The 20,221-nt window shown below is 52.3% G+C and overlaps 1 long non-coding RNA gene, 1 other non-coding gene and 2 pseudogenes across 2 annotated transcripts in view; 3 read left to right on the top strand and 1 right to left on the bottom strand.

Annotated features, from left to right (window-relative positions):
* LOC146870378 (uncharacterized) overlaps positions 1-20,221 on the bottom strand; it is a 936,295-nt gene that overhangs the window by 61,989 nt on the left and 854,085 nt on the right. The gene's annotated exons all lie outside the window — the stretch shown is intronic.
* LOC146870381 (18S ribosomal RNA) lies at positions 8,689-10,076 on the top strand (annotated as a pseudogene).
* Positions 11,060-11,213, top strand: LOC146870380 (5.8S ribosomal RNA). Its single transcript, XR_014959958.1, has one exon. It is a non-coding gene; the product is annotated as a 5.8S ribosomal RNA (ribosomal RNA).
* LOC146870379 (28S ribosomal RNA) lies at positions 11,632-13,439 on the top strand (annotated as a pseudogene).

Raw genomic sequence — 20,221 nt, 5'->3', positions numbered from 1 at the left:
GGGCTCTGGTTAACTTTAACCGGGTAGTAGGTCTTCAACATGTCTTCTCCCTCTAGAAGGGAGGAATACTATCCTCATCGCCAGAAATGGTGTGGGTGTAGTATTCCAAAGTGTTAGACACTTTACACGACATGTTTTGATAAAGCCAAACCATAGTTACCATAACCGCGAGGATTATAAGGCACTTTAAGAGTATAGGGTAGGCGATATCATAGAACAGCTATAAGGACATGGTTCCGAAAGCTGCAGACAGGCTCAGCTCATGCTAGAGCACCATCTCACATGTTACCAAGCACTCTGCCTTCAGGATTGTTAAGGCCTGCCTTAGGAGTGACTGATAGGTTACCCATGTGTCTATATATACGGTAGGTATAGGAATACTACACCTAAGCAAGGGGTGATTACACGACCTTGCCCCAGCTGAGTGATCAGCCAGTTGTGTCATAATGGAAGGCCAGCCAGGGGTGGCATAATACATGCTGCAGCCCCTGGTAGGCCTAGGGTACACCTATGCCCTGGGTACCTAAGGTACACTGTACAGGGCCCTAGAAGGTGATCCTTACCAATTGGGTTAGGTACATAGTGTGAATTTAGAGAGAGAACAGCTGGGCTGTGGGTCTGATTAGCAGGTCCACAGCCACATCTAAGTCGAAAACCAGTGAAGCAAAAGCAAAAAGTGGGGGTGAACATAGAAAGCAGACCCTACTCTCCTACACAACCCCCCAAACTTAGGGACATTAAACTAACCTTGACCAGTTGAGTCTTCATGTTCTAAGTGGAAATATCTGGAGAGTCCATCTGCATTGGCATGGTCAGTCCCAAGTCTATGTTCCAGTGTGAAATCCATCCCCTGTAGGGAAATGGACCACCTAAGAAGTTTGGGATTTTAACCCTTCATCTGATTTAGCCACAAGAGGGGCTTATGGTCTGTCTGAATCTTGAAGTGAGTGCCAAACAGGTATGGCCTCAGCTTCTTCAGGGCCCAAACCACAGCAAAGGCCTCCCTCTCAATAGCTGACCAACGTTTCTCTCTAGGGGTCAGCCTTCTACTAATAAAAGCAATGGGCTGGTCTTGACCATCTATATTCAGTTGTGAAAGAACAGCTCCCACACCCAACTCAGAAGCATCTGTCTGGACAACGAACTCTTTGGAGTAGTCTGGACTTTTCAGAATAGGTGCAGTGCACATGGCCTGCTTCAGGTCATCAAATGCCTTCTGACAGCTTACTGTCCACTGAACTTTCTTTGTCATCTTCTTAGATGTCAAGTCATTAAGTGGTGTCACAATGGACCAATAGTTCTTAACAAACTTTCTTTAGTACCCAGTCAGGCCAAGGAAAGCTCTGACCTGAGTCTGGGTAATTGGAGGGGTCCAGTTCTTTATGGTCTGGATCTTGCTCTCCAGTGGTTGAACCTGACCCCCACCTACTAGGTGGCCCAGGTACACAACCTTGCTCTGCCCTATCTGGCACTTAGTGGCCTTGATAGTGAGGCCTGCCTTTTGCAGGGCCTCTAAAACATTCCTCAGGTGGACCAGGTGATCCTCCCAGGTGGAGCTAAAGACAGCAATATCATCAAGATAAGCTGCACAGTAGTCATCCAGGCCTGTAAGGACTTGATTCACCAACCTTTGGAAAGTGGCAGGTGCATTCTTCAAGCCAAAGGGCATTACCACAAATTGATAATGTCCTCCTGGGGTTGAGAAAGCAGTTTTGGCCTTTGCACTCTCAGCTAGTCTGATTTGCCAGTAGCCTGCTGTCAGGTCAAATGTACTCAAAAACTTGGCAGCTGCCAATCTGTCAATGAGCTCATCTGCCCTAGGTATTGGGTGGGCATCTGTCCTAGTGACAGCATTGAGACCTCTGTAATCCACGCAAAACCTCATCTCTCTCTTACCATCTTGGGTGTGAGGTTTTGGCACAAGAACTACAGGACTAGCCCAAGGGCTCTCTGAAGGTTCAATGACTCCCAGCTCCAACATCTTTTGTACCTCAATCTTTATGCAGTCCCTGACATGGTCAGGTTGCCTGTAGATTTTACTCTTCTTCACAGGCAGACTGTCACCAATGTCCACCTCAAGGGTGCACCAGTTTGTCTGACTTGGGGTCAGAGAGAGCATATGTCTGTAGGCCTGTAGAACGTGTCTGCAGTCCTGTTGTTGATGGTCAGTGAGGCTGTCAGAAAAGACCACACCATCAACTGAACCATCATCAGGGTTCTGAGTCAGCAGGTCTGGGAGAGGGTCACTCTCTTCCTCCTGCCCCTCATCTGTAGCCATGAGTAAGCCCATGTCTGCCCTGTCAAAATATGCCTTTAACCTGTTGACATGAAGCACCCTGTGGGGGCTTCTGGGAGTCCCAAGGTCCACCAATTAGGTGACTTCTCCCTTCTGTTCAACAATGGTGTGGGGTCCAGACCATTTGTCCTGGAGTGCTGCTGGGGCCCCTGGCTCCAACACCCACACTTTCTGTCCTGGCTGGTACACAGTCAGCACAGCCTTTTGGTCATGCCAAGCTTTTTGGAGTTCTTGGCTTGCCTCAAGGTTTTTAGAAGCCTTCTTCATATACTCTGCCATCCTGGAGCGAAGGCCAAGTACATAATACACTATGTTCAGTTTTGGTTGTCTGAGAGGCCTCTCCCATCCTTCCCTTACTAGACACAGGGGTCCCCTTACAGGATGCCCAAACAAAAGCTCAAAAGGGCTGTAGCCAACCCCCTTTTGTGGGACCTCTCTGTAAGCAAACAGAAGGCATGGTAAAAGGATGTCCCATCTTTGCCTAAGATTGTCTGGTAAACCTTTTATCATCCCTTTTAGGGTCTTGTTGAATCTTTCCACAAGCCCATTGCATTGTGGGTGATAGGGTGTAGTGAATTTGTAGTTTACACCACACTCCTTCCACATTGCAGTTAAATATCCTGACATGAAGTTGGCACCTCTGTCAGAGACAACCTCCTTTGGAAAACCCACTCTGCAGAATACTCCAAGTAGGGCCCTTGCCACAACAGGAGCTGTTGTGGTCCTTAGGGGTATAGCTTCTGGATACCTGGTGGCATGGTCCACTATCACCAGTATGAATCTGTGCCCAGATGCTGTTTGGGGGTCCATTGGTCCTACAATGTCTATCCCCACTCTCTCAAAGGGAACCCCCACCACAGGTAGTGGTATGAGGGGGGCCTTTGTGGTGCCACCTGATTTGCCACTGGCTTGGCAGGTGACACAGGAGTGACAAAACTCCTTGGTATCCTCTGACACGTGAGACCAGTGAAAGTGAGGGACAAGTCTGTCCCAGGTCTTATTCTGGCCTAAGTGTCCTGCAAGGGGAATATCATGGGCCAAGGTAAGAAGGAAGCCTCTGAAACTCAATGGTATGACCAACCTCCTGGACGCACCAGGCTTGGGGTCTCTAGCCTCTGAGTACAGCAGCCCTTCATCCCAACACACTCTATGGGTACCTTGAGCATTCCCTGCAGCCTTAGCAGCAGCCTGCTGTCTGAGCGGTTCAAGAGAAGGACAGTCTAATTGTGCCTGCCTCAGATCTGCCCTTGAAGGTCCCCCTGTCTCAAGAAACTCAACCTGGTCAGGTTCCAGTTCTTCTAGGACAGTTCCTTCAGGGCTCTCAGAATCATCCTCCTGTGAGGGCTGACTCTCTACCTGAGGCAGGGGGGAAGGCACAGCCTTAACCCTACTGCTCTTTCTCTTGGGTTGTGTCTGGTCCATTGTCCCAGGATCCAGCACTTGTTCAGTGTTGCACTTTTTGGCCTGTGACCTAGTCACAGCAAGGACATGTGCATCTATTCCCAGCATTTCTGCATGGGTCCTATACTCCACTTCAGCCCACACTGAAGTTTCAAGGTCATTTCCCAACAGACACTCTACAGGAAGATCTGAACTCACCACAACTTTCTTAAGGCCAGTTACCCCTCCCCAGGAGAAGTTAACAATTGCCACACTAGGGGAGGTAGTGGCATTGCTAGCGTTGGTCACTAGGTAATTCTCACCTAGCATGATCTGTCCAGGGTCCACAAAGGCAAGTGTCACCATTGTGACACTAGCACCTGTGTCCCTGTAGGCCTGAGCCATTCTCTGGTTGATCCAAGGAGTCTGTCTGTACTTGCCCAGGTTACTGGGACCCACAGTAGAGGACAAAGCTATGTCCCCATCACAGATCAGAACAGCCTGAGTGGGTATTCTGACTAGACCAGAATCCACTTCAGTCCCTAGGGTTAACCCTATTACACCCTTTTGCTGGGAACCACCACTTACAGCTGGACTAGGGGGTACAGTTGCCTTAGGGGCAATGGTTGTTGGGGCCTTGTCCTTTTTGGTGCACTCACTAAACCAATGGGAATTGGACTTACAATAGTTTCACCAAGGTTTCTTTTGGCCATCTTTCTTTTTATCCTTTTTGGGACCACCCTCCCCCTGAGCCTTTTGGGGGCCTGGTGAAGACTTCTGGTCTTTTGATTTCTGCTCATTACCCTTCTGGTCAGCCTTTTTCTGATCACCGCCCTGGTTCTGGTTTTTCTGCTTAACTCTAGTCCTGACCCACCTATCTGCCTTCTTTCCCAATTCCTGGGGAGAAGTTAGGTCAGAGTCAATCAAGTGTTGATTCAGCAGCTGGCTTTGACAGTTGTTAAGGATTTGTTCTCTCATGATCAAATTATACAATCATGTATAGTCCTTAACCTTACTACCCAATAACCAGCCTTCCAAAGCCTTAGTGGCGCAATCTACAAAGTCAGTCCAGTCCTGAGTCTGTGTCTTCTGGGTATCCCTGAACAACAACCTGTATTGTTCAGTGGTTAGGCCAAACCCATCAATCAGAGCACTCTTCAGGACAGTGTAATTGTCAGCATCCTCATCACTAACTGTGAGGAGCTTGTCTCTACCTTTCTCAGAGAAGGAGAGCCACAAGATAGCTGCCCACTGACTTTGGGGTACCTGCTGTACTTTGCAAGCCCTCTCCAAAGCAGTTATCCATTTGTGGATGTCATCCCCACACTTGTAGGGAGGGACAATCTTGCTCAGGTTTCTATTATCATAGGTCTTGTCTCTATCCTTAGGGATATTGCTGTCACCCGTGGGTCCTAACCCACTTAACTTTTGCTCTCTGGCCAGAGCAAGTCTCTCTTTGGCAAGGGCAAGTTCTTCCCTTTCAATCCTCCGATTGACTTCCCTCATTCTGGCCTGATGCTCTTTTCTCTGTGGAGAAGTCATTCCCCTGTGAGAAGAGGCATTGGAGCTATTAGAGACATGGGAGTGGATAGATTCCCTAGAAGGGGATCTTCCTCTCCTGCTTCTCTGGTTAAGTCCACTTGAGGGTCTGAATGGGGGGACCCCATTCATACTCCCATGAAGGCTTAAGTTAACTTGGCTAAGTCTCCTAACTTGGACCTGGCTGTCTACCTCATCTTCTGAAGTCCCTGCTGACTCATCTTGATCAGTATTGTGAGGGGAGTCTTCTGTGGAGGGTAGACCCTCATTGGTACCAAAGGCACCATCCTGGGAGGCTCTCTGAGCATCATACTCTTCTAAGATCTCCACTAGATAAATGAGGGTAGGGTTTGAACCCAGTTTTAACTTTCTGGAGGTACACAATTGTCTCATCTCCTGAAAAGTTAGGGTATCATATCTAGAGGATATCTTTCTAGGATACCCCCCTCCTGAGAGAAAATCAACTTGATCTCCTCTCAGAGACATGATCTAGTGAGGGTGTGGTGTGTGCACCTACATACACTAGTTGTATCTACTAAAACCTCTCTAGTAGTTGTAGTCAGGGTGTGCTAGGCCCTTCAACCTACAACAACTAAGTTCAGTAGAACTTAAGTATTTATAATCTATGTTATATGTACCTTACAAATATCCTTGTGATCTTTCAATTTGATATCTCAAGATTGCAATGGTATCACAACAGCAAGCTCAGATCCCAACCGCTGCTCACCAATGTGAGAAGTTGGCCTGATATATGATGTCACTAGTTCTAGTGTACACCTTGTATCAGTCCAAACAACCCTTATGGTGATTGGTTGTAAAGTCAACCTTATAGACCAGCTATCCTAGTGGTAGCATGGACAAGAGCAGTCTTAGGCTAAACTCTGTATGGCATGTGAAGCCAGCTGTTATACCATTTGCAACCCCTTGAATACCAAATGAAAGGACACCACAACAGATATATTATAAAAATAGAATGTATTTATTCTAGTCAAAATACCCTCAGCACTCTTTATGAGATTCGAGGTAAGTACAACACAGTCTTATTTAAGCATACATAAGTCACACAGGTAAGTAATACAGTTAGGCCCTAGGGGCCACGCAAACCATATACTAAGTAAGTGGTATAAGAACCACTGTCACAAACACAGGTTAGGCCTAGGGAATCGCTGGGGCTACACTATCCTATCAGTTGCTAGGCAATGGGAGGCCCACGGGATTCAGGTGCAGAGTGGAAACACTCACGCGTAATGCTTTAAAGTCGATAGAAATAGTAATGTTTAGAAATTAAGAGTTTTAGGACACTTCGGAAGGAACTAGGAGTTAGAGACTTGGAAACTAGACACTAGGATAGTCAATACCCTTGTGATCACCGGAGTACTCAAGTTACCTAGCCCACTGGCTGTGGGTGCATAGGTGTGAACTTGCGTCGGGTTTCGTCGTCGACTCCTATGGATGCCTGAAGAAAAGATGCTGACAGGCAGTCAGTGAAGAGTGTCCGGTGGATTCCAAGGATGGAATCAAGAAGGAGGATACCTGCAAGCAGAGGGGACAGAGTCTAGGTCACCAGCCAGGAGCCGGGAAGGAACCAGGAAGGAACCCGGCGATGTCGTGAAGATGCAGGTGAAGAGGTGAAGTTTGTCGCAGCAGCCACGGGTACCAGGAGACGTCGAGGATGACCAGAACCAGGAGGCGAGCTGTCCCACGAGGGCTCTTGCTGTTGGCGGCGTCGATGTCGAGTTGGGACACAACAAGCCTTGGCAAGCGCAACCCACGCAGAATGAAGGATTCGCTTCTGTTGCAGACCAGGAAGGCCTGAGGTGCTTCTCTTTCACAGGGAAGCAAGGGCCAGTCTGGAGGAGCCAAACCAGCGGTGGAAAGTCAAGGGTTCGTCGTCACTGAGGTCACTAGCCAACGGGCAAGCAACCGGACAGACGCGTCGAGCAGGAAAATTCAGAAGGGCCCCACGCAGAACTCGTGGAGTGTGGAGGGCTGATCTTCGGTACAGATGGTGCTCGGGGTTGGGGCTTCTCAATCCCCAGAGCACACCTTCGAGGATGCCTCAGAAGCTGCGCTGGAAGCAAGTAGCCAATTTTCCCAGGTAGCCGGTCCCATGTCTCTCGTCGCCTCCACGGATCTCAGCTTTGCTGTGGATGTGGATCAGGGTCGGAGAAGTCTGGAAGTCAAGGCGCTGGTCGGGCTCTGCAGTCGGTTCCTCGTAGAACTTCGGGCAAAGCAAACGGCAGGTCGCTTGATGGTGCCTGTTTGCACAGGGTGGCCACCCCTTGGCCACAAGGGAGATTCTTCAGTCTTCTTCCGTAGTCGAATGTCGATGGTCCAGAGTTTCTGTTCAAGTTTCAGTTATCAGGATAATCCAAAGTCCTAGGGACTCAGCTCCCACTCTTATACTAATCTGGGGGGCTGGGTTACCTGCTAGGTCCCTCCTATGGGTGGGACCAGGGAGGGGGGTGGTTACACCCCCTTCCTTTGTCCAGTTTCGCGCCAGGACTGGGGCTGGAGTGCCCCAGCACCGGTTTGAACTGGACTATGCATAGGACACCTTGTGTGCCCCAGGCAGTGTTCCGTTTCATTCATCCCTCCCTGCCCCAATACACTAAGGCCTGTCTAGGGTGGTGCTAGCACCTCCCAAGGCAGGAAACCTATTGTCCAAGCCTCCCTCGCTGGAAGAACTCCCAGCAGCAGGAGGTCAGACTTGTGTCTGTGGCAGCAGCATCCATTTTGTGATGCTGGGGCTCTGGTTAACTTTAACCGGGTAGTAGGTCTTCAACATGTCTTCTCCCTCTAGAAGGGAGGAATACTATCCTCATCGCCAGAAATGGTGTGGGTGTAGTATTCCAAAGTGTTAGACACCTTACACAACATGTTTTGATAAAGCCAAACCATAGTTACCATAACCGCGAGGATTATAAGGCACTTTAAGAGCATAGGGTAAGCGATATCATAGAACAGCTATAAGGACATGGTTCCGAAAGCTGCAGACATGCTAAGCTCATGCTAGAGCGCCATCTCACATGTTACCAAGCACTCTGCCTTCAGGATTGTTAAGGCCTGCCTTAGGAGTGACTGATAGGTTACCCATGTGTCTATATATAAGGTAGGTATAGGAATACTACACCTAAGCAAGGGGTGATTATACGACCTTGCCCCAGCTGAGTGATCAGCCAGTTGTGTCATAATGGAAGGCCAGCCAGGGGTGGCATAATACATGCTGCAGCCCCTGGTAGGCCTAGGGTACACCTATCCCCTGGGTACCTAAGGTACACTGTACAGGGCCCTAGAAGGTGATCCTTACCAATTGGGTTATGTACCTAAGGTACATAGTGTGAATTTAGAGAGAGAACAGCTGGGCTGTGGGTCTGATTAGCAGGGCCACAGCCACATCTAAGTCGAAAACCAGTGAAGCAAAAGCAAAAAGTGGGGGTGAACATAGAAAGCAGACCCTACTCTCCTACAATTATGTGCCCAGGTGCAGATTGTGGCCTAACAGATATGTTATTCACACTTGTGTGGGGTGGTGGGGTGGTGGACTGTACTCTAGTCGTACTATATAAGTTATATTTGCCATGTTTTCACAGTGGACCCATATACCGAAGTAATGTACCATGTCTTTTTCCTTTTGCTTAATAAAAAATTGTTTATTAAAAAAAAAAAAAAAGTCCAATCTGGGCTCGCCCTGCCCCTTTGGTGAGTCTAGATAACCTCAGGCCGAACGCACGTCCTTGTGACGGCGATGATACATTCGGATGTCCACCCTATCAACATTCGATGGTACTCTCTGTGCCTACCATGGTGACAACGGATAACGGGGAATCAGGGTTCGATTCCGGAGAGGGAGCCTGAGAAGCGGCTACCACATCCAAGGAAGGCAGCAGGTGTGCAAATTACCCACTCCCGACTCGGTGAGGTAGTGATGAAAATTAACAATACAGGGCTCTTTCGAGGCCCTGTAATGGAATGAGTACACTTTAAATCCTTTAACGAGGATCCATTGGAGGGCAAGTCTGGTGCCAGCAGATGCGATAATTCCAGGTCCAATAGCGTATATTAAAGTTGCTGCAGTTAAAAAGCTCGTAGTTGGATCTAGGGATCGAGTTCGTGCGGTCCGGTCCGCCGCGAGGCGAGCTACCCCCTGTCCCATGACCCGCCGAGCAGCTGCGTCCGGGAAACCAAAATCTTTGGGTTCCGGGGGGTGTATGGTTGCAAAGCTGAATGAAACTTAAAGGAATTGACGGAAGGGCACCAACAGGAGTGGAGCCTGCGGCTTAATTTGACTCAACATGGGAAACCTCACCCGGCCTGAACACGGAAAGGATTGACAGATTGATAGCTCTTTCTCCATTCTGTGGGTGGTGGTGCATGGCCGTTCTTAGTTGGTGGAGCGATTTGTCTGGTTAATTCCAATACCGAACGAGACTCCTCCATGCTAACTAGTTCCGCGACCCCCAGCGGTCGGCGTCCAACTTCTTAGAGAACAAGTGAAGTTCAGCCACACGAGATCGATCAATAACAGGTCTGTGATGCCCTTAGATGTCCGGGGCTGCACGCGCGCTACCCTGAACGGATCAGTGTGTGTCTACCCTTCGCCGACAGGTGCAGGTAACCCACTGAACCCTGTTCGGGATAGGGATTGGGGATTGCAATTATTTCCCATGAACGAGGAATTCCCAGTAAGTGCAGGTCATAAGCTCGCGTTGATTAAGTCCCTATCCTTTGTACACACCGTCCGTCGCTACTACAGATTAGATGGCTTAGTGAGGTCCTCGATGATGATCAAACTTGACTATCTAGAGGAAGTAAAAGTCGTAACAAGGTTTCCGTAGGTGAACCTGCGGAAAGATCATTAACTGCGGAGCGGCCCGAACGATGGACTGCTCCATCCCAAAACCCTCGGCCGCCTCCTGCGAGCACACCCTAGGCACAGGGCCCGGCCCTGCCCTTGTGCGCCCCGGCTGGTGGAGCAGTCCGTGGCCGCATGAGGTGATTGGATGAGGACTGGGCCTTGGCGGGTCTTCCTCCGCTGGGGGAGCACACGGCCGACCGAGGAACAGGGGACGAGGGGTGGCCCCTGTCCCTCTTTCTGGGAGGGGCACAGCGGTGGTCAACCCGAGAAGAGCCCACGCTCACCCGGCACGACCCCCACAGTGGGAGGGAAACCGAATGGCAGTGCCTCCCGGGGCAGGGACCACTTCCCTCCCACCCTGAAAGACCCTGCTGCCCTGGGCCCTCCCGTGCCAGATTCTAGGCCTGTCCGGGCTTCGGGTGACCGAGGAGCGGCCATTCTCATGCGGCAGGGCGGACTGGAAGAGAAGGAGCTGAGGGCCTGTGAGGGGACCCCCAGCTGCACTCGATGGGAGGCGTGCGGGATGGGGAGGCGCCTGGCTCTCCCCTTCCGGTGCTTCTGACCCAGCCAAGGGTGGGGTGGGCTTCCCACCAACCCGCCAATGGCTCGGGGCTGCCTGTGACGGACGGCTGACGTGCAGGTGGGGCGACCCTCCCTTGTTGCCAGGTACCCGGTCTGACCTGGTCCCCTGCGGCCAGGCCGAGGGGTTTGCAGGCATGCGCGGTCCCTCCCGGTTACCCCAGGAGGGGCTGGCGGTGGTGGGGCTGCTGCCTGCTCCCGTTGCTAAGTGTGTCCCTCCTTGCCAGTGGGGACTCCTGCGGGGGGGGTGGGGGGTTCGGAACTGCCAGGCCGATCGCCTAGTAACACTTTTTTTCTCCCAACGGTGCAGTCTGACTCCCACAGGGTACCTGGGCTGTCTCGCCGTCGCCTTCCTCCCGCCTATCCTGCGGTCGCAGGTGGGCAAACGTTTTTGAAAAGTTGCCTGTGACTCTTGGCGGTGGATCACTCGGCTTGCGCGTCGATGAAGAACGCAGCTAGCTGTGAGAATTAGTGTGAATTGCAAGACACATTGATCATCGACACTTAGAAAGCACCTTGTGGCCCCAGGTTCCTCCCGGGGATACTCCTGTCCGAGGGTCGCTCAATCATCAATCGCCCCGGGCTTCCCCAGGACGCGGCTGTGGCCGTCGCAGGGTTAGCTCCGCTTCCCTTCGTCCCCCCACAAGGTCAGACCCCCCGAATGCCCGTGACAGGGTCCCTCTCTGGGTCCTGGCTTGGAGGTACCACGCTGGTGTGCCTAGCCCCGCTTTCCTGCCTCAGCAGGTTGAGAGATCCGGCAACCGGTGCCTGGCTGCGTGCCGCGCGTGGCAGTCTGTGGTGTCCCACCGGCTGCCTGTGCGCACGTGCCTCAGGAGCCCACCTCCGCGGGCGGCTTCCTGGGGAAAAAAAAAACCCCCCTAGGTCCGATCGCGGGAAAGAGGACGCGCGCTGCTGGGACCCCAGGGGCCTGGCCTTCCCCGGCAGCTCCACCTTGACGCTTCGGTGTTTCTTCAGACTCCGACCTCAGATAATACATGGTGACCCGCAGAATTTAAGCATATTATTAAGTGGAGGAAAAGAAACTAACCAGGATTCCCTTAGTAACAGCGAGTTAAGAGGGAAGAGCCCAGCGCCGAATCCCTGCCCGTCGGTGGGCGCGGGAAATGAGGCGTAGAGAAGACCGACTCCTCGGCGTCACTCAGGGGGTCCAAGTCCTTCTGATCGAGGCTCACCCCGCGGACGGTGTTAGGCCGGTAGCGGCCCCCGGCGAGCCGGTATCGGGTCTTCTCGGAGTCGGGTTGCTTGGGAATGCAGCCCAAAGCGGGTGGTAAACTCCATCTACGGCTAAATACCGGCGCGAGACCGATAGCCAACAAGTACCGTAAGGGAAAGTTGAAAAGAACTTTGAAGAGACAGTTCAAGAGGGCGTGAAACCATCGAGTAAACGGGTGGAGGCCGTGCAGTCCGCCCGAAGGATTTAACATGGCGGGAAGGTCGGTGGCCCGGGAGTTTAGGGTCCGCTCCGTGGGACCGGCACCTGGGCCCTACCCATCTCCCGCAGGGCGCATAGCCTCCGCGGCAGTGAGCCGCAACTGGCTCCGGGTCGGCTGGGGAAGGCTTTGAAGTGGCAGGTGGCCCTCCGCTCCGGTGGAAGGTATTACAGCCCCCTGGCAGCAGCTTCGCTGTGTCCGTGGGGCCGAGGGAGATTCGACGGCCACCGCGCCCTGCCCTGGGCACCTGCTCCCGGCCGCCCCTCGGGCCGCGCCGGGTAAGGAAAGGGGGACGGGGCCCCATGCTCCCGGTGAGACTGTCCACATGGGCGGACTGTGCTCAGTGCACCCCGAACACGTCGCGCTGCTGGGCAGGGAGGCCCATGCTGGGCGCTACGGGTCTGATGCAATGTCGGTTACCCACCCGACCCGTCTTGAAACACGGACCAAGGAGTCTAACACGTGCGCGAGTCGGAGGGCCAAGCGAAACCCTGTGACGCAATGAAGGATGCAGGCCGTCGCACGCTGGCTGTGGTGGGATCCGACGCACTTCCAGCGGCAGTCGCACCACCGGCCCGTCTCGACTACTCCGTTGGGGAGTTGGAGCATTAGCGTGCAAGATAGGACCCGAAAGATGGTGAACTATGCCGAGGCAGGGCGAAGCCAGAGGAAACTCTGGTGGGGTTCCATAGCGGTCCGGAAGTGCAAATCGTCGTCCGACCTGGGTATAGGCGCAAAAGACTAATTAAACCATCTAGTAGTTGGTTCCCTCTGAAGTTTCCCTCAAGGATAGCAGGTGCTCGGAGCCCCCAGTTTTATCTGGTAAAGCGAATGATTAGAGGTCTTGAGGCCGAAACGATCTCAACCTACCCTCAAACTTTAAATGAGTGAAAAGCCCGGCTTGCTGGCGTGGAGCCGGACATGGAATGCAAGTGCCAAGTGGGCCACTTTTGGTAAACAGAACTGGCGCTGCGGGATGAACCGAACGCCGGGTTAAGGTGCCCGATGCTGACGCTCATCAGACCCCAGAAAAGGTGTTGGTTGATATAGACAGCAGGATGGTGGCCTTGGAAGTCGGAATCCGCTAAGGAGTGTGTAACAACTCACCTGCCGAATCAACTAGCCCTGAAAATGGATGACGCGGGAGCATCTAGCCCATACGTGACCGTCTCCGGCGCTGAGAGCTGCGGGGGCTAAGCCACGACGAGTAGGAGGGCCGCTGCGGTGCATACGGAAGCCCGGGACAAGGGCTCGGGTGGAGCCGTCGCAGGTACAGATCTTGGTGGTAGTAACAAATATTCAAACGAGGGGGGCGTGGCTAGCAGCCGAGGAGAATGGCGGTTGGCTAGCGGAGCTCCGCATTCCCGGTGAAACATCCGATATTATCCTGACCCCAACCGATAGCACTTTTGGGAAAAAGACGACTCCCGGCACCGGGACCTCTGTCGGCGGATAATTGGCTCTCTTAACACCGTCCCTAATACCTGATAAAGCCTGGGGTGCTCGGCGGTGGAGACGCATGGTGGCGTCCGGACTCCGGGGAGCTCCTGGGAAGTCTCCAGCGACTCCAGCCAGCAGTTGACCGGTGAGGTCTCCCCTCGGCTGCACTGCAGAGGTCATTCAAAGCCTGCCCGGAAGAATACCGGAGTCGCGCGGGAGGGGCGGTCTCAGCCCGGCCGGGTGACACCACTACTGAAGGCCCCGGCGTATAGGCCCTTGCGCGCTGACGGCTCGGCGCCCGCCCCGGGCCTGGGCGTTACTGCGGGAGAAGCTGGAGCGGCGAGAGGAAGATCGAAGGAGGGACCCGGCCGAGCGGGGATCGGCGCTGCGGCTGGGCTGCTTCCACCAGGGAGTGTGCACTTCAGGCCCCCTGAGCCGCCACAGAGGGATCTCCGGGCCGTGCTGGGCTGCGGACACCGGTGGAGGTGCACCATCGGGAGGATCCGGGCCCTGGGGGAGGCGCTGTAGGTGCTAAGCTGCTGCCGGCTCCGGGGAGCCTCGGTGGATTGTGGGCTGTGATCACATATTGCCTACCCCCCAGAGGATTGGAGTAGATCGGTGCAACGTGGGGGGGGAGGCCCGCCCCTGTGGGCTCTGACTGAGGTGGGAGACCTCGTGGCGGGCTACCATAAGGCCCACTCAGTAAAGTGGAAAAGAGGCAGACAGCAAACCACAAGAAGTGCCGGGGTGGGGGTTTGACCCCCTTCCGATGCCCCAAGGAAGAGGTTGTGACCTGCTGACCTGATTGCTGTAGGCGGCCGAAATAAGAAAAGGTCTCTGACCTGGACGCCATCATATGAACCGCCTGGGGGACGTCTAGATATATGAAACATCTATTTACTGGGGACACGTATTGAGCCTATACCTGGATTTAAGAGGACCATTCTCTGACATAGTTGGCAGGGGCCCTGCGACGACGCAAGCTAGCTGACCCGGAGGTTTGGAGTACTCCGAGCGGCGCCCCCCATCTATCTATTGTTGCCCCCTGGGCCGCGAGAACGGTCATGGCGACGGGAAGGTGCCCAAAGGGGAGTGTACAGGGCAAATTCTCAAAATTTGCATGGACTAAGACCGGGGAGAACCAGGAAACTCAGCGGTTAGAGGACCACGGGTCGCCAAAAGAGTCGAGACCGCAGCCGGAACCCACCTTACGAGACATGATGGAGGCCATCAGTGGAGTGAGGTCCTCTCTGGATTCTGTTACCACTGAAGTATCCCTACTACGAGCGGACTTCCGGAAAATGGACGAAAAAGTCAAAGACCTCAAACTGGTCACGTCGTCACTGCAGGATGACACGGCTCAACTCCAGACACAGGTAGCCGAGTTGCAGAGCCAACATGTGAGGATGGCGCAACAGCTTGATGAGTATGAAGGGAGGGCCCGCAGGAACAACATACGAATTTTAGGTGTGCCGAAATGGGCGGAGGGGCCCGCTGCGGACCTCTTCGTCGAAGACCTTATAGAGAAGCATCTGCAGCCCAAAAGTCTCTCCAGGTATTTCTCAATCGAGCGAGCGCACCGAGTTCCGGGAGGAAGGCCACAACCTGGTGCTCCTCCGAGACCACTAATAGCCCGTGTATTTAACTATAGAGACAGAGATATTATTCTGCAAACGGCATGGACCGGGCCCCCACTAAAAGTAGAGAACAGTAACATCACTTTCTTCCCGGACTTCACAGCCAGGGTCCAGGCTCAACGGCGCAGCTTTCAAGCAGTAAAGAAAGAGCTCCGGGATCGAGAGGTGAAATATGCCATGCTGTTCCCGGCGAAACTGAGAGTGGAAAACGACGGCAAGACGTACTTCTTCAACTCGCATGAAGACGCGTGGGATTGGCTAGAGGGATGGCGCACAGTTGGGGGACACTGTAGAGACCGCACTACAGGGACACGAGTGCATAGAGAGACTGAGGGCACGCTCCCGGAGGACGGCCCCGCTAGTGCCAAAAACACTTAAGCGTAACTCTGGTGGTATGGATGTATGAAGGTCGGGTGCTGCTGGGCCGTCTACCTCCGGGAGTGATTTGAGACATTGGTGAGAACGTTCTTATTAAAACAGTGACCTATAGGCCTGGAGGGCATTTGCTATAGTAATGGTTACGGTTGCTAGGCCTCAGTTGGGAATGGTGTCACTTTGCTCCTCCATGGACCGGGCTGGGAGCTACCAGGAAGGGGGCATACCACTGATTGCTATAAACGGGGATGGGTTGACCGCACACCCTTACTGTTTGGGATTTCTGGGAGGGGGAGAGGCACTCTGCCTAGTTGGGGAGTGGGTAGTTCTAAATCCACGGGCAGGGTGGCAGGGAGGGGTGAGGTACAGGGGTGGGGGGTCGGGTGTTCATTGTTTTTAGAACTGTTTGAGTCACAAAGTCGGTTATGCTTGCTGCTTCATGCCAGGTCCGCATTAGTTTTTATCTGTAGGAGGGGCGAGCCAGGTCTGGCCCTGGCTATACTATGATGGGAGATTGTCCAACACATACTTCTGTTGAATACTTGCGCTCGTACCACATCGGACGATGGGGGGTAACATGGATTTGTCGATTTCTATATTTTCCTGGAACGTGAACGGACTAGGAGATAAAATTAAGCGAGGCATTGTCCAGCAATACCTGAAACGGCAGGCCCCAGACATAGTATTGTTGCAAGAAACACACATGGTGGGGAACAAAAGTAAAGCCCTAACAAGATGGGGGTACAAACTCCTGGTGCACGCCGACTTCACCACGGGATCTAGAGGTACTGGGATTCTAGTTAAGAGGAATCTAGCCCTCATTGTAAAGAATACCCGGGTGGACCAGGGGGAAGATTTGCTGTCTTGGAGGCCCAGTGGGAGGGGAAAGCGCTTAATATAATTTCAGTGTACTTACCTCCTGCGTTGGGCAAAGAAGCCTTGATAGCTCTTGGGAAAATATTGACTGAACTCCCGGTGGGCACATTGAAAATGGGAGGGGACTACAACATGGTTATGGAGGAAGAAAAAGGCAGATATCCCTGACGGGTGGGTGCACGCCCCAATGTACAAATGAAAGAATTCACCACAGCCATGGGTCTGGTGGATGTGGGGCGGGCCCTGAAGCCAGACGATATCCACTATACGTACTACTCCAATGCGCACGGAAGCTCATCTCGAATAGACTATTTTCTGATGTATGCAGCCTTCATTGGGAATTTTCAAAAACCTGCGGTTCTGCCAAGAGGCATATCAGATCATTCGCCAGTCACAGTCGAGCTTACACATTGGGAGAGACAGCCGCGTTCCACAATAGTTCTAAACCTGTGGTTGTTGAAGATACCTGATATCAGAGCAGAACTCTGTCAGCAAACTTGTAATTACTTTAATGAAAATGCAGGCTCAGTGAGGTCAGCGCAAACCTTGTGGGAGGCAAGTAAAGTGGTGCTAAAGGGACATGCCCTGTCCCTGAAGGTGGGATACATTAAGAAGAAACCTAGCCAGTTAGCCAAACTGGAAGATGACCTCCTGAGCTGGAAAGTGAGAGCTCAGATGAGCCCTCTGAGGAAGCAATGCACCACCTAGAGATAAAACAGGAAAAGTATACGATCAAAGCTAGGGAACACATGGTGGCCAAGCATCTTAACATACAACACCGTATATACGAACTCGGAGACAGGACTGGGAAGACGCTGGCCTGGCTGGAAAAAAGAGAGCAAGGGGAGAGGTGGATGTCGAGCCTGACTATGTCTGATGGCAGCACCGTAACGCATCCTAAAGATATAGCACAAGCCTTTGCGGATCACTTAGAGCAGATCTACTCTCCATCCACTGTATACAGTGCGGAGGATTCCCGCCAACTTCTTTCTGATAGCAATATATCAACTCTCTCGGACTCAGCCAGAGCCGCACTGGAGGGTGACCTGACGGATGAAGAAATCCAAAAGGCGATAAGCCAAATCCACTCAGGGAAGGCCATGGGTCCCAACGGACTCCCCATCGAATTCTTGAAGGCAACTGCCTCATACGTTACCCCTCATTTGCGTGCCATGTATAACGAATGCTATGAGCAAGGGAGGCTGCCCAGAGACCAGCGTGTTGCCTCTATAGTTGTAATCCGTAAACCAGGGAAGCCTGGGGATCAATGTGGCTCTTACCGGCCAATTTCACTGATCAACACTGAAGCTAAGATCCTAGCTAAACTGGCCACCAGACTGATCCCAGTCATTTCATCGCTGGTGCATCCTGACCAGTCAGGGTTTATGCCGGGGCGCAACACAGCACTGAACATCCGCCGACTTCATAACATGCTGGCACGGAGGGAAGTTCTGGAAGAGCATGCTGTGGTGTTGTCGTTGGATGCCTCTATGGCGTTTGATTCCATTGAGTGGCCGTATTTATTTGAAGTCTTGGCCAGGATGGGATTTGGCCCGAAATTCCTAGGTTGGATTAAATTACTCTACGCAGGTATAAAGGGCCAAGTGAGAGTTAATAACTATACCTCACGAGTATTCACGATGCAAAGAGGAACCCGACAGGGCTGTCTTCTGTCCCCATTGATATTTTCCTTAATGTTGGAACCATTGGCAGCCTGGATTCAGAGGGATGTGATGGTGCGGGGCTTGAAATGGGCAGAGGGCCAGGAAGATCAAATATCCCTTTACGCAGATGATATCCTGCTGTATCTGGCCTCCCCGTATCAATTCATTCGTGGGGTGTTGGACATTTTCACGAATTTTGGAAAGTACTCTGGCTATCGAATAAACTGGAGTAAATCTGTACTGTTTATGCTCCGGGGGCGGGTTCCCCGACTTCCCCCAAGTTGCGAAATTAAGGTGGCAGAGGCTGGCTTTCGGTACTTGGGAATTTATACAACATCTGACCCTGCCCTTTTTTACGGTTGTAACCTGATCTCCCCACTGGCCCGGCTCAAAACAGATGTTCAACACTGGAGATCCCTGCCCTTGTCACTAATTGGCCGTGCGGCCCTGTTTAAGATGCTGGCACTCCCCCGGTTTTTATATATCCTCCAAAATTGCCCATACCAAGTTCCAGACACATATTTCACAGAGGTGGAGAGTGCAATTCGTACCTTGCTCTGGGATGGAAGGGCCCCCCGCATTGCCACCAATAAACTGACGAAAGGTTGGTACGACGGAGGTATAGCCCTCCCGGACCTTAGACTCTACTACTGGGCCTCGCAATTAGTGGTGATGAACCATTGGATTTACCGCTCTCCTAATGATCCAGCATATATGCTAGACAGATATCAAACTGGACGGTCGGGTTACCTGGGAGCGCTGTACTCCAAAGCAAAACGAGGGCGATACCTTGGGCCTCTTTCTCATACATTGGCTATCTGGCATCGGGCTAACTCCCGATTGGGTTGGTCAAACGTCTTCACAAAGGCAATGCCACTATGGTATGCCCAACGGTTTGGCTCTCTCTATCATCAACCCGGCTTTGATAGGTGGGACACTATTGGGATCTCCGTCGTAGGTGACTTGATCAAAAAGGGGTCGATCCTCAGTTTTAAGGAGCTTCAGGATCAGTATGCAATGGCACAAGGGGAGCAGTTTCGATATATGCAGATTCGACACGCCCTTACCACAGTGCTGCCGAACCCCGCAGAGCTACCAGAGTCGTCACCATTGGAAGATCGGCTGCTTGATGGGCCACTATATTCCAAAGCCATCTCGCTGACTTATAAGAAACTGTGCAATAACATACCTGACACATTGCATAAGCTCAGAGAAAAATGGGAGGGGGACCTTGGATCACTTGAAGATGACGATTGGCAGGCTGCTCTGATGTCCCCTAGAGAGGCAGCCATCATCCTCCGCTTCCGATTAATACAATTCAAGATTCTACATAGATCATATTTAACGGGAGTAACACTAGCAAAGATAGGAGCCAGGACTGACTCACTCTGTTTCAGGGGTTGTAACTCTACGGCTACCTTTTTCCACGCAATATGGGAATACCCTCGGCTTCTCCAGCTATGGGAGGGGGCCACGACTCATATCCAAGCGGCCTTAGGGAAAGAAATGACTCTCACGCCGGGGATGGGGCCGCTCAATATCTGGGCGGAAACGGATCTTACAGAGGTGGAACAACAGCTAGCCACGCTTGGATATACCCTGATCAAAAGAGAAATAGCTAAGGGGTGGGGGGTGGCGAGTTTTCCAACCACACGAGCATGGCTACGGGAAGTAGATAAATGTATGATTGCAGAAAAGGAAGTTTTTATAATTCGGGGATGCCCTAAGAAGTGGGATAGGAAATGGGGCAAATGGAATGTGTACCGTGGGAATCTTTGTATCTCCCCAACGAGGGAACTGGAAATGAGGCGGAATAGGGATCGACCCATGGATGATATCTAAATGTAACCATTTTTTCCTTGTTAATGTGCGAATGTACTACTTGATTGCTGAAGCATCGTCTCTAATGGATGCATAACTACAACCAAAAAAAGGAAAAAAAAAGATTAAAAAAAATATATATATTCAAACGAGAACTTAGAAGGCTGAAGTGGAGAAGGGTTCCATGTGAACAGCAGTTGAACATGGGTCAGTCGGTCCTAACAGATGGCCGAGCGCCGTTCGGAAGAGATGGGCGATGGCCTCCTTTGCCCTCGGCCGATCGAAAGGAAGCCGGGTTCAGATCC

The sequence above is a fragment of the Triturus cristatus genome, chromosome 1_1 (assembly GCF_964204655.1).
Source record: "Triturus cristatus chromosome 1_1, aTriCri1.1, whole genome shotgun sequence".
In the NCBI taxonomy this organism is placed as follows: Eukaryota; Metazoa; Chordata; class Amphibia; order Caudata; family Salamandridae; genus Triturus; species Triturus cristatus.
This window is presented reverse-complemented; position numbering and strand designations above follow the sequence as displayed.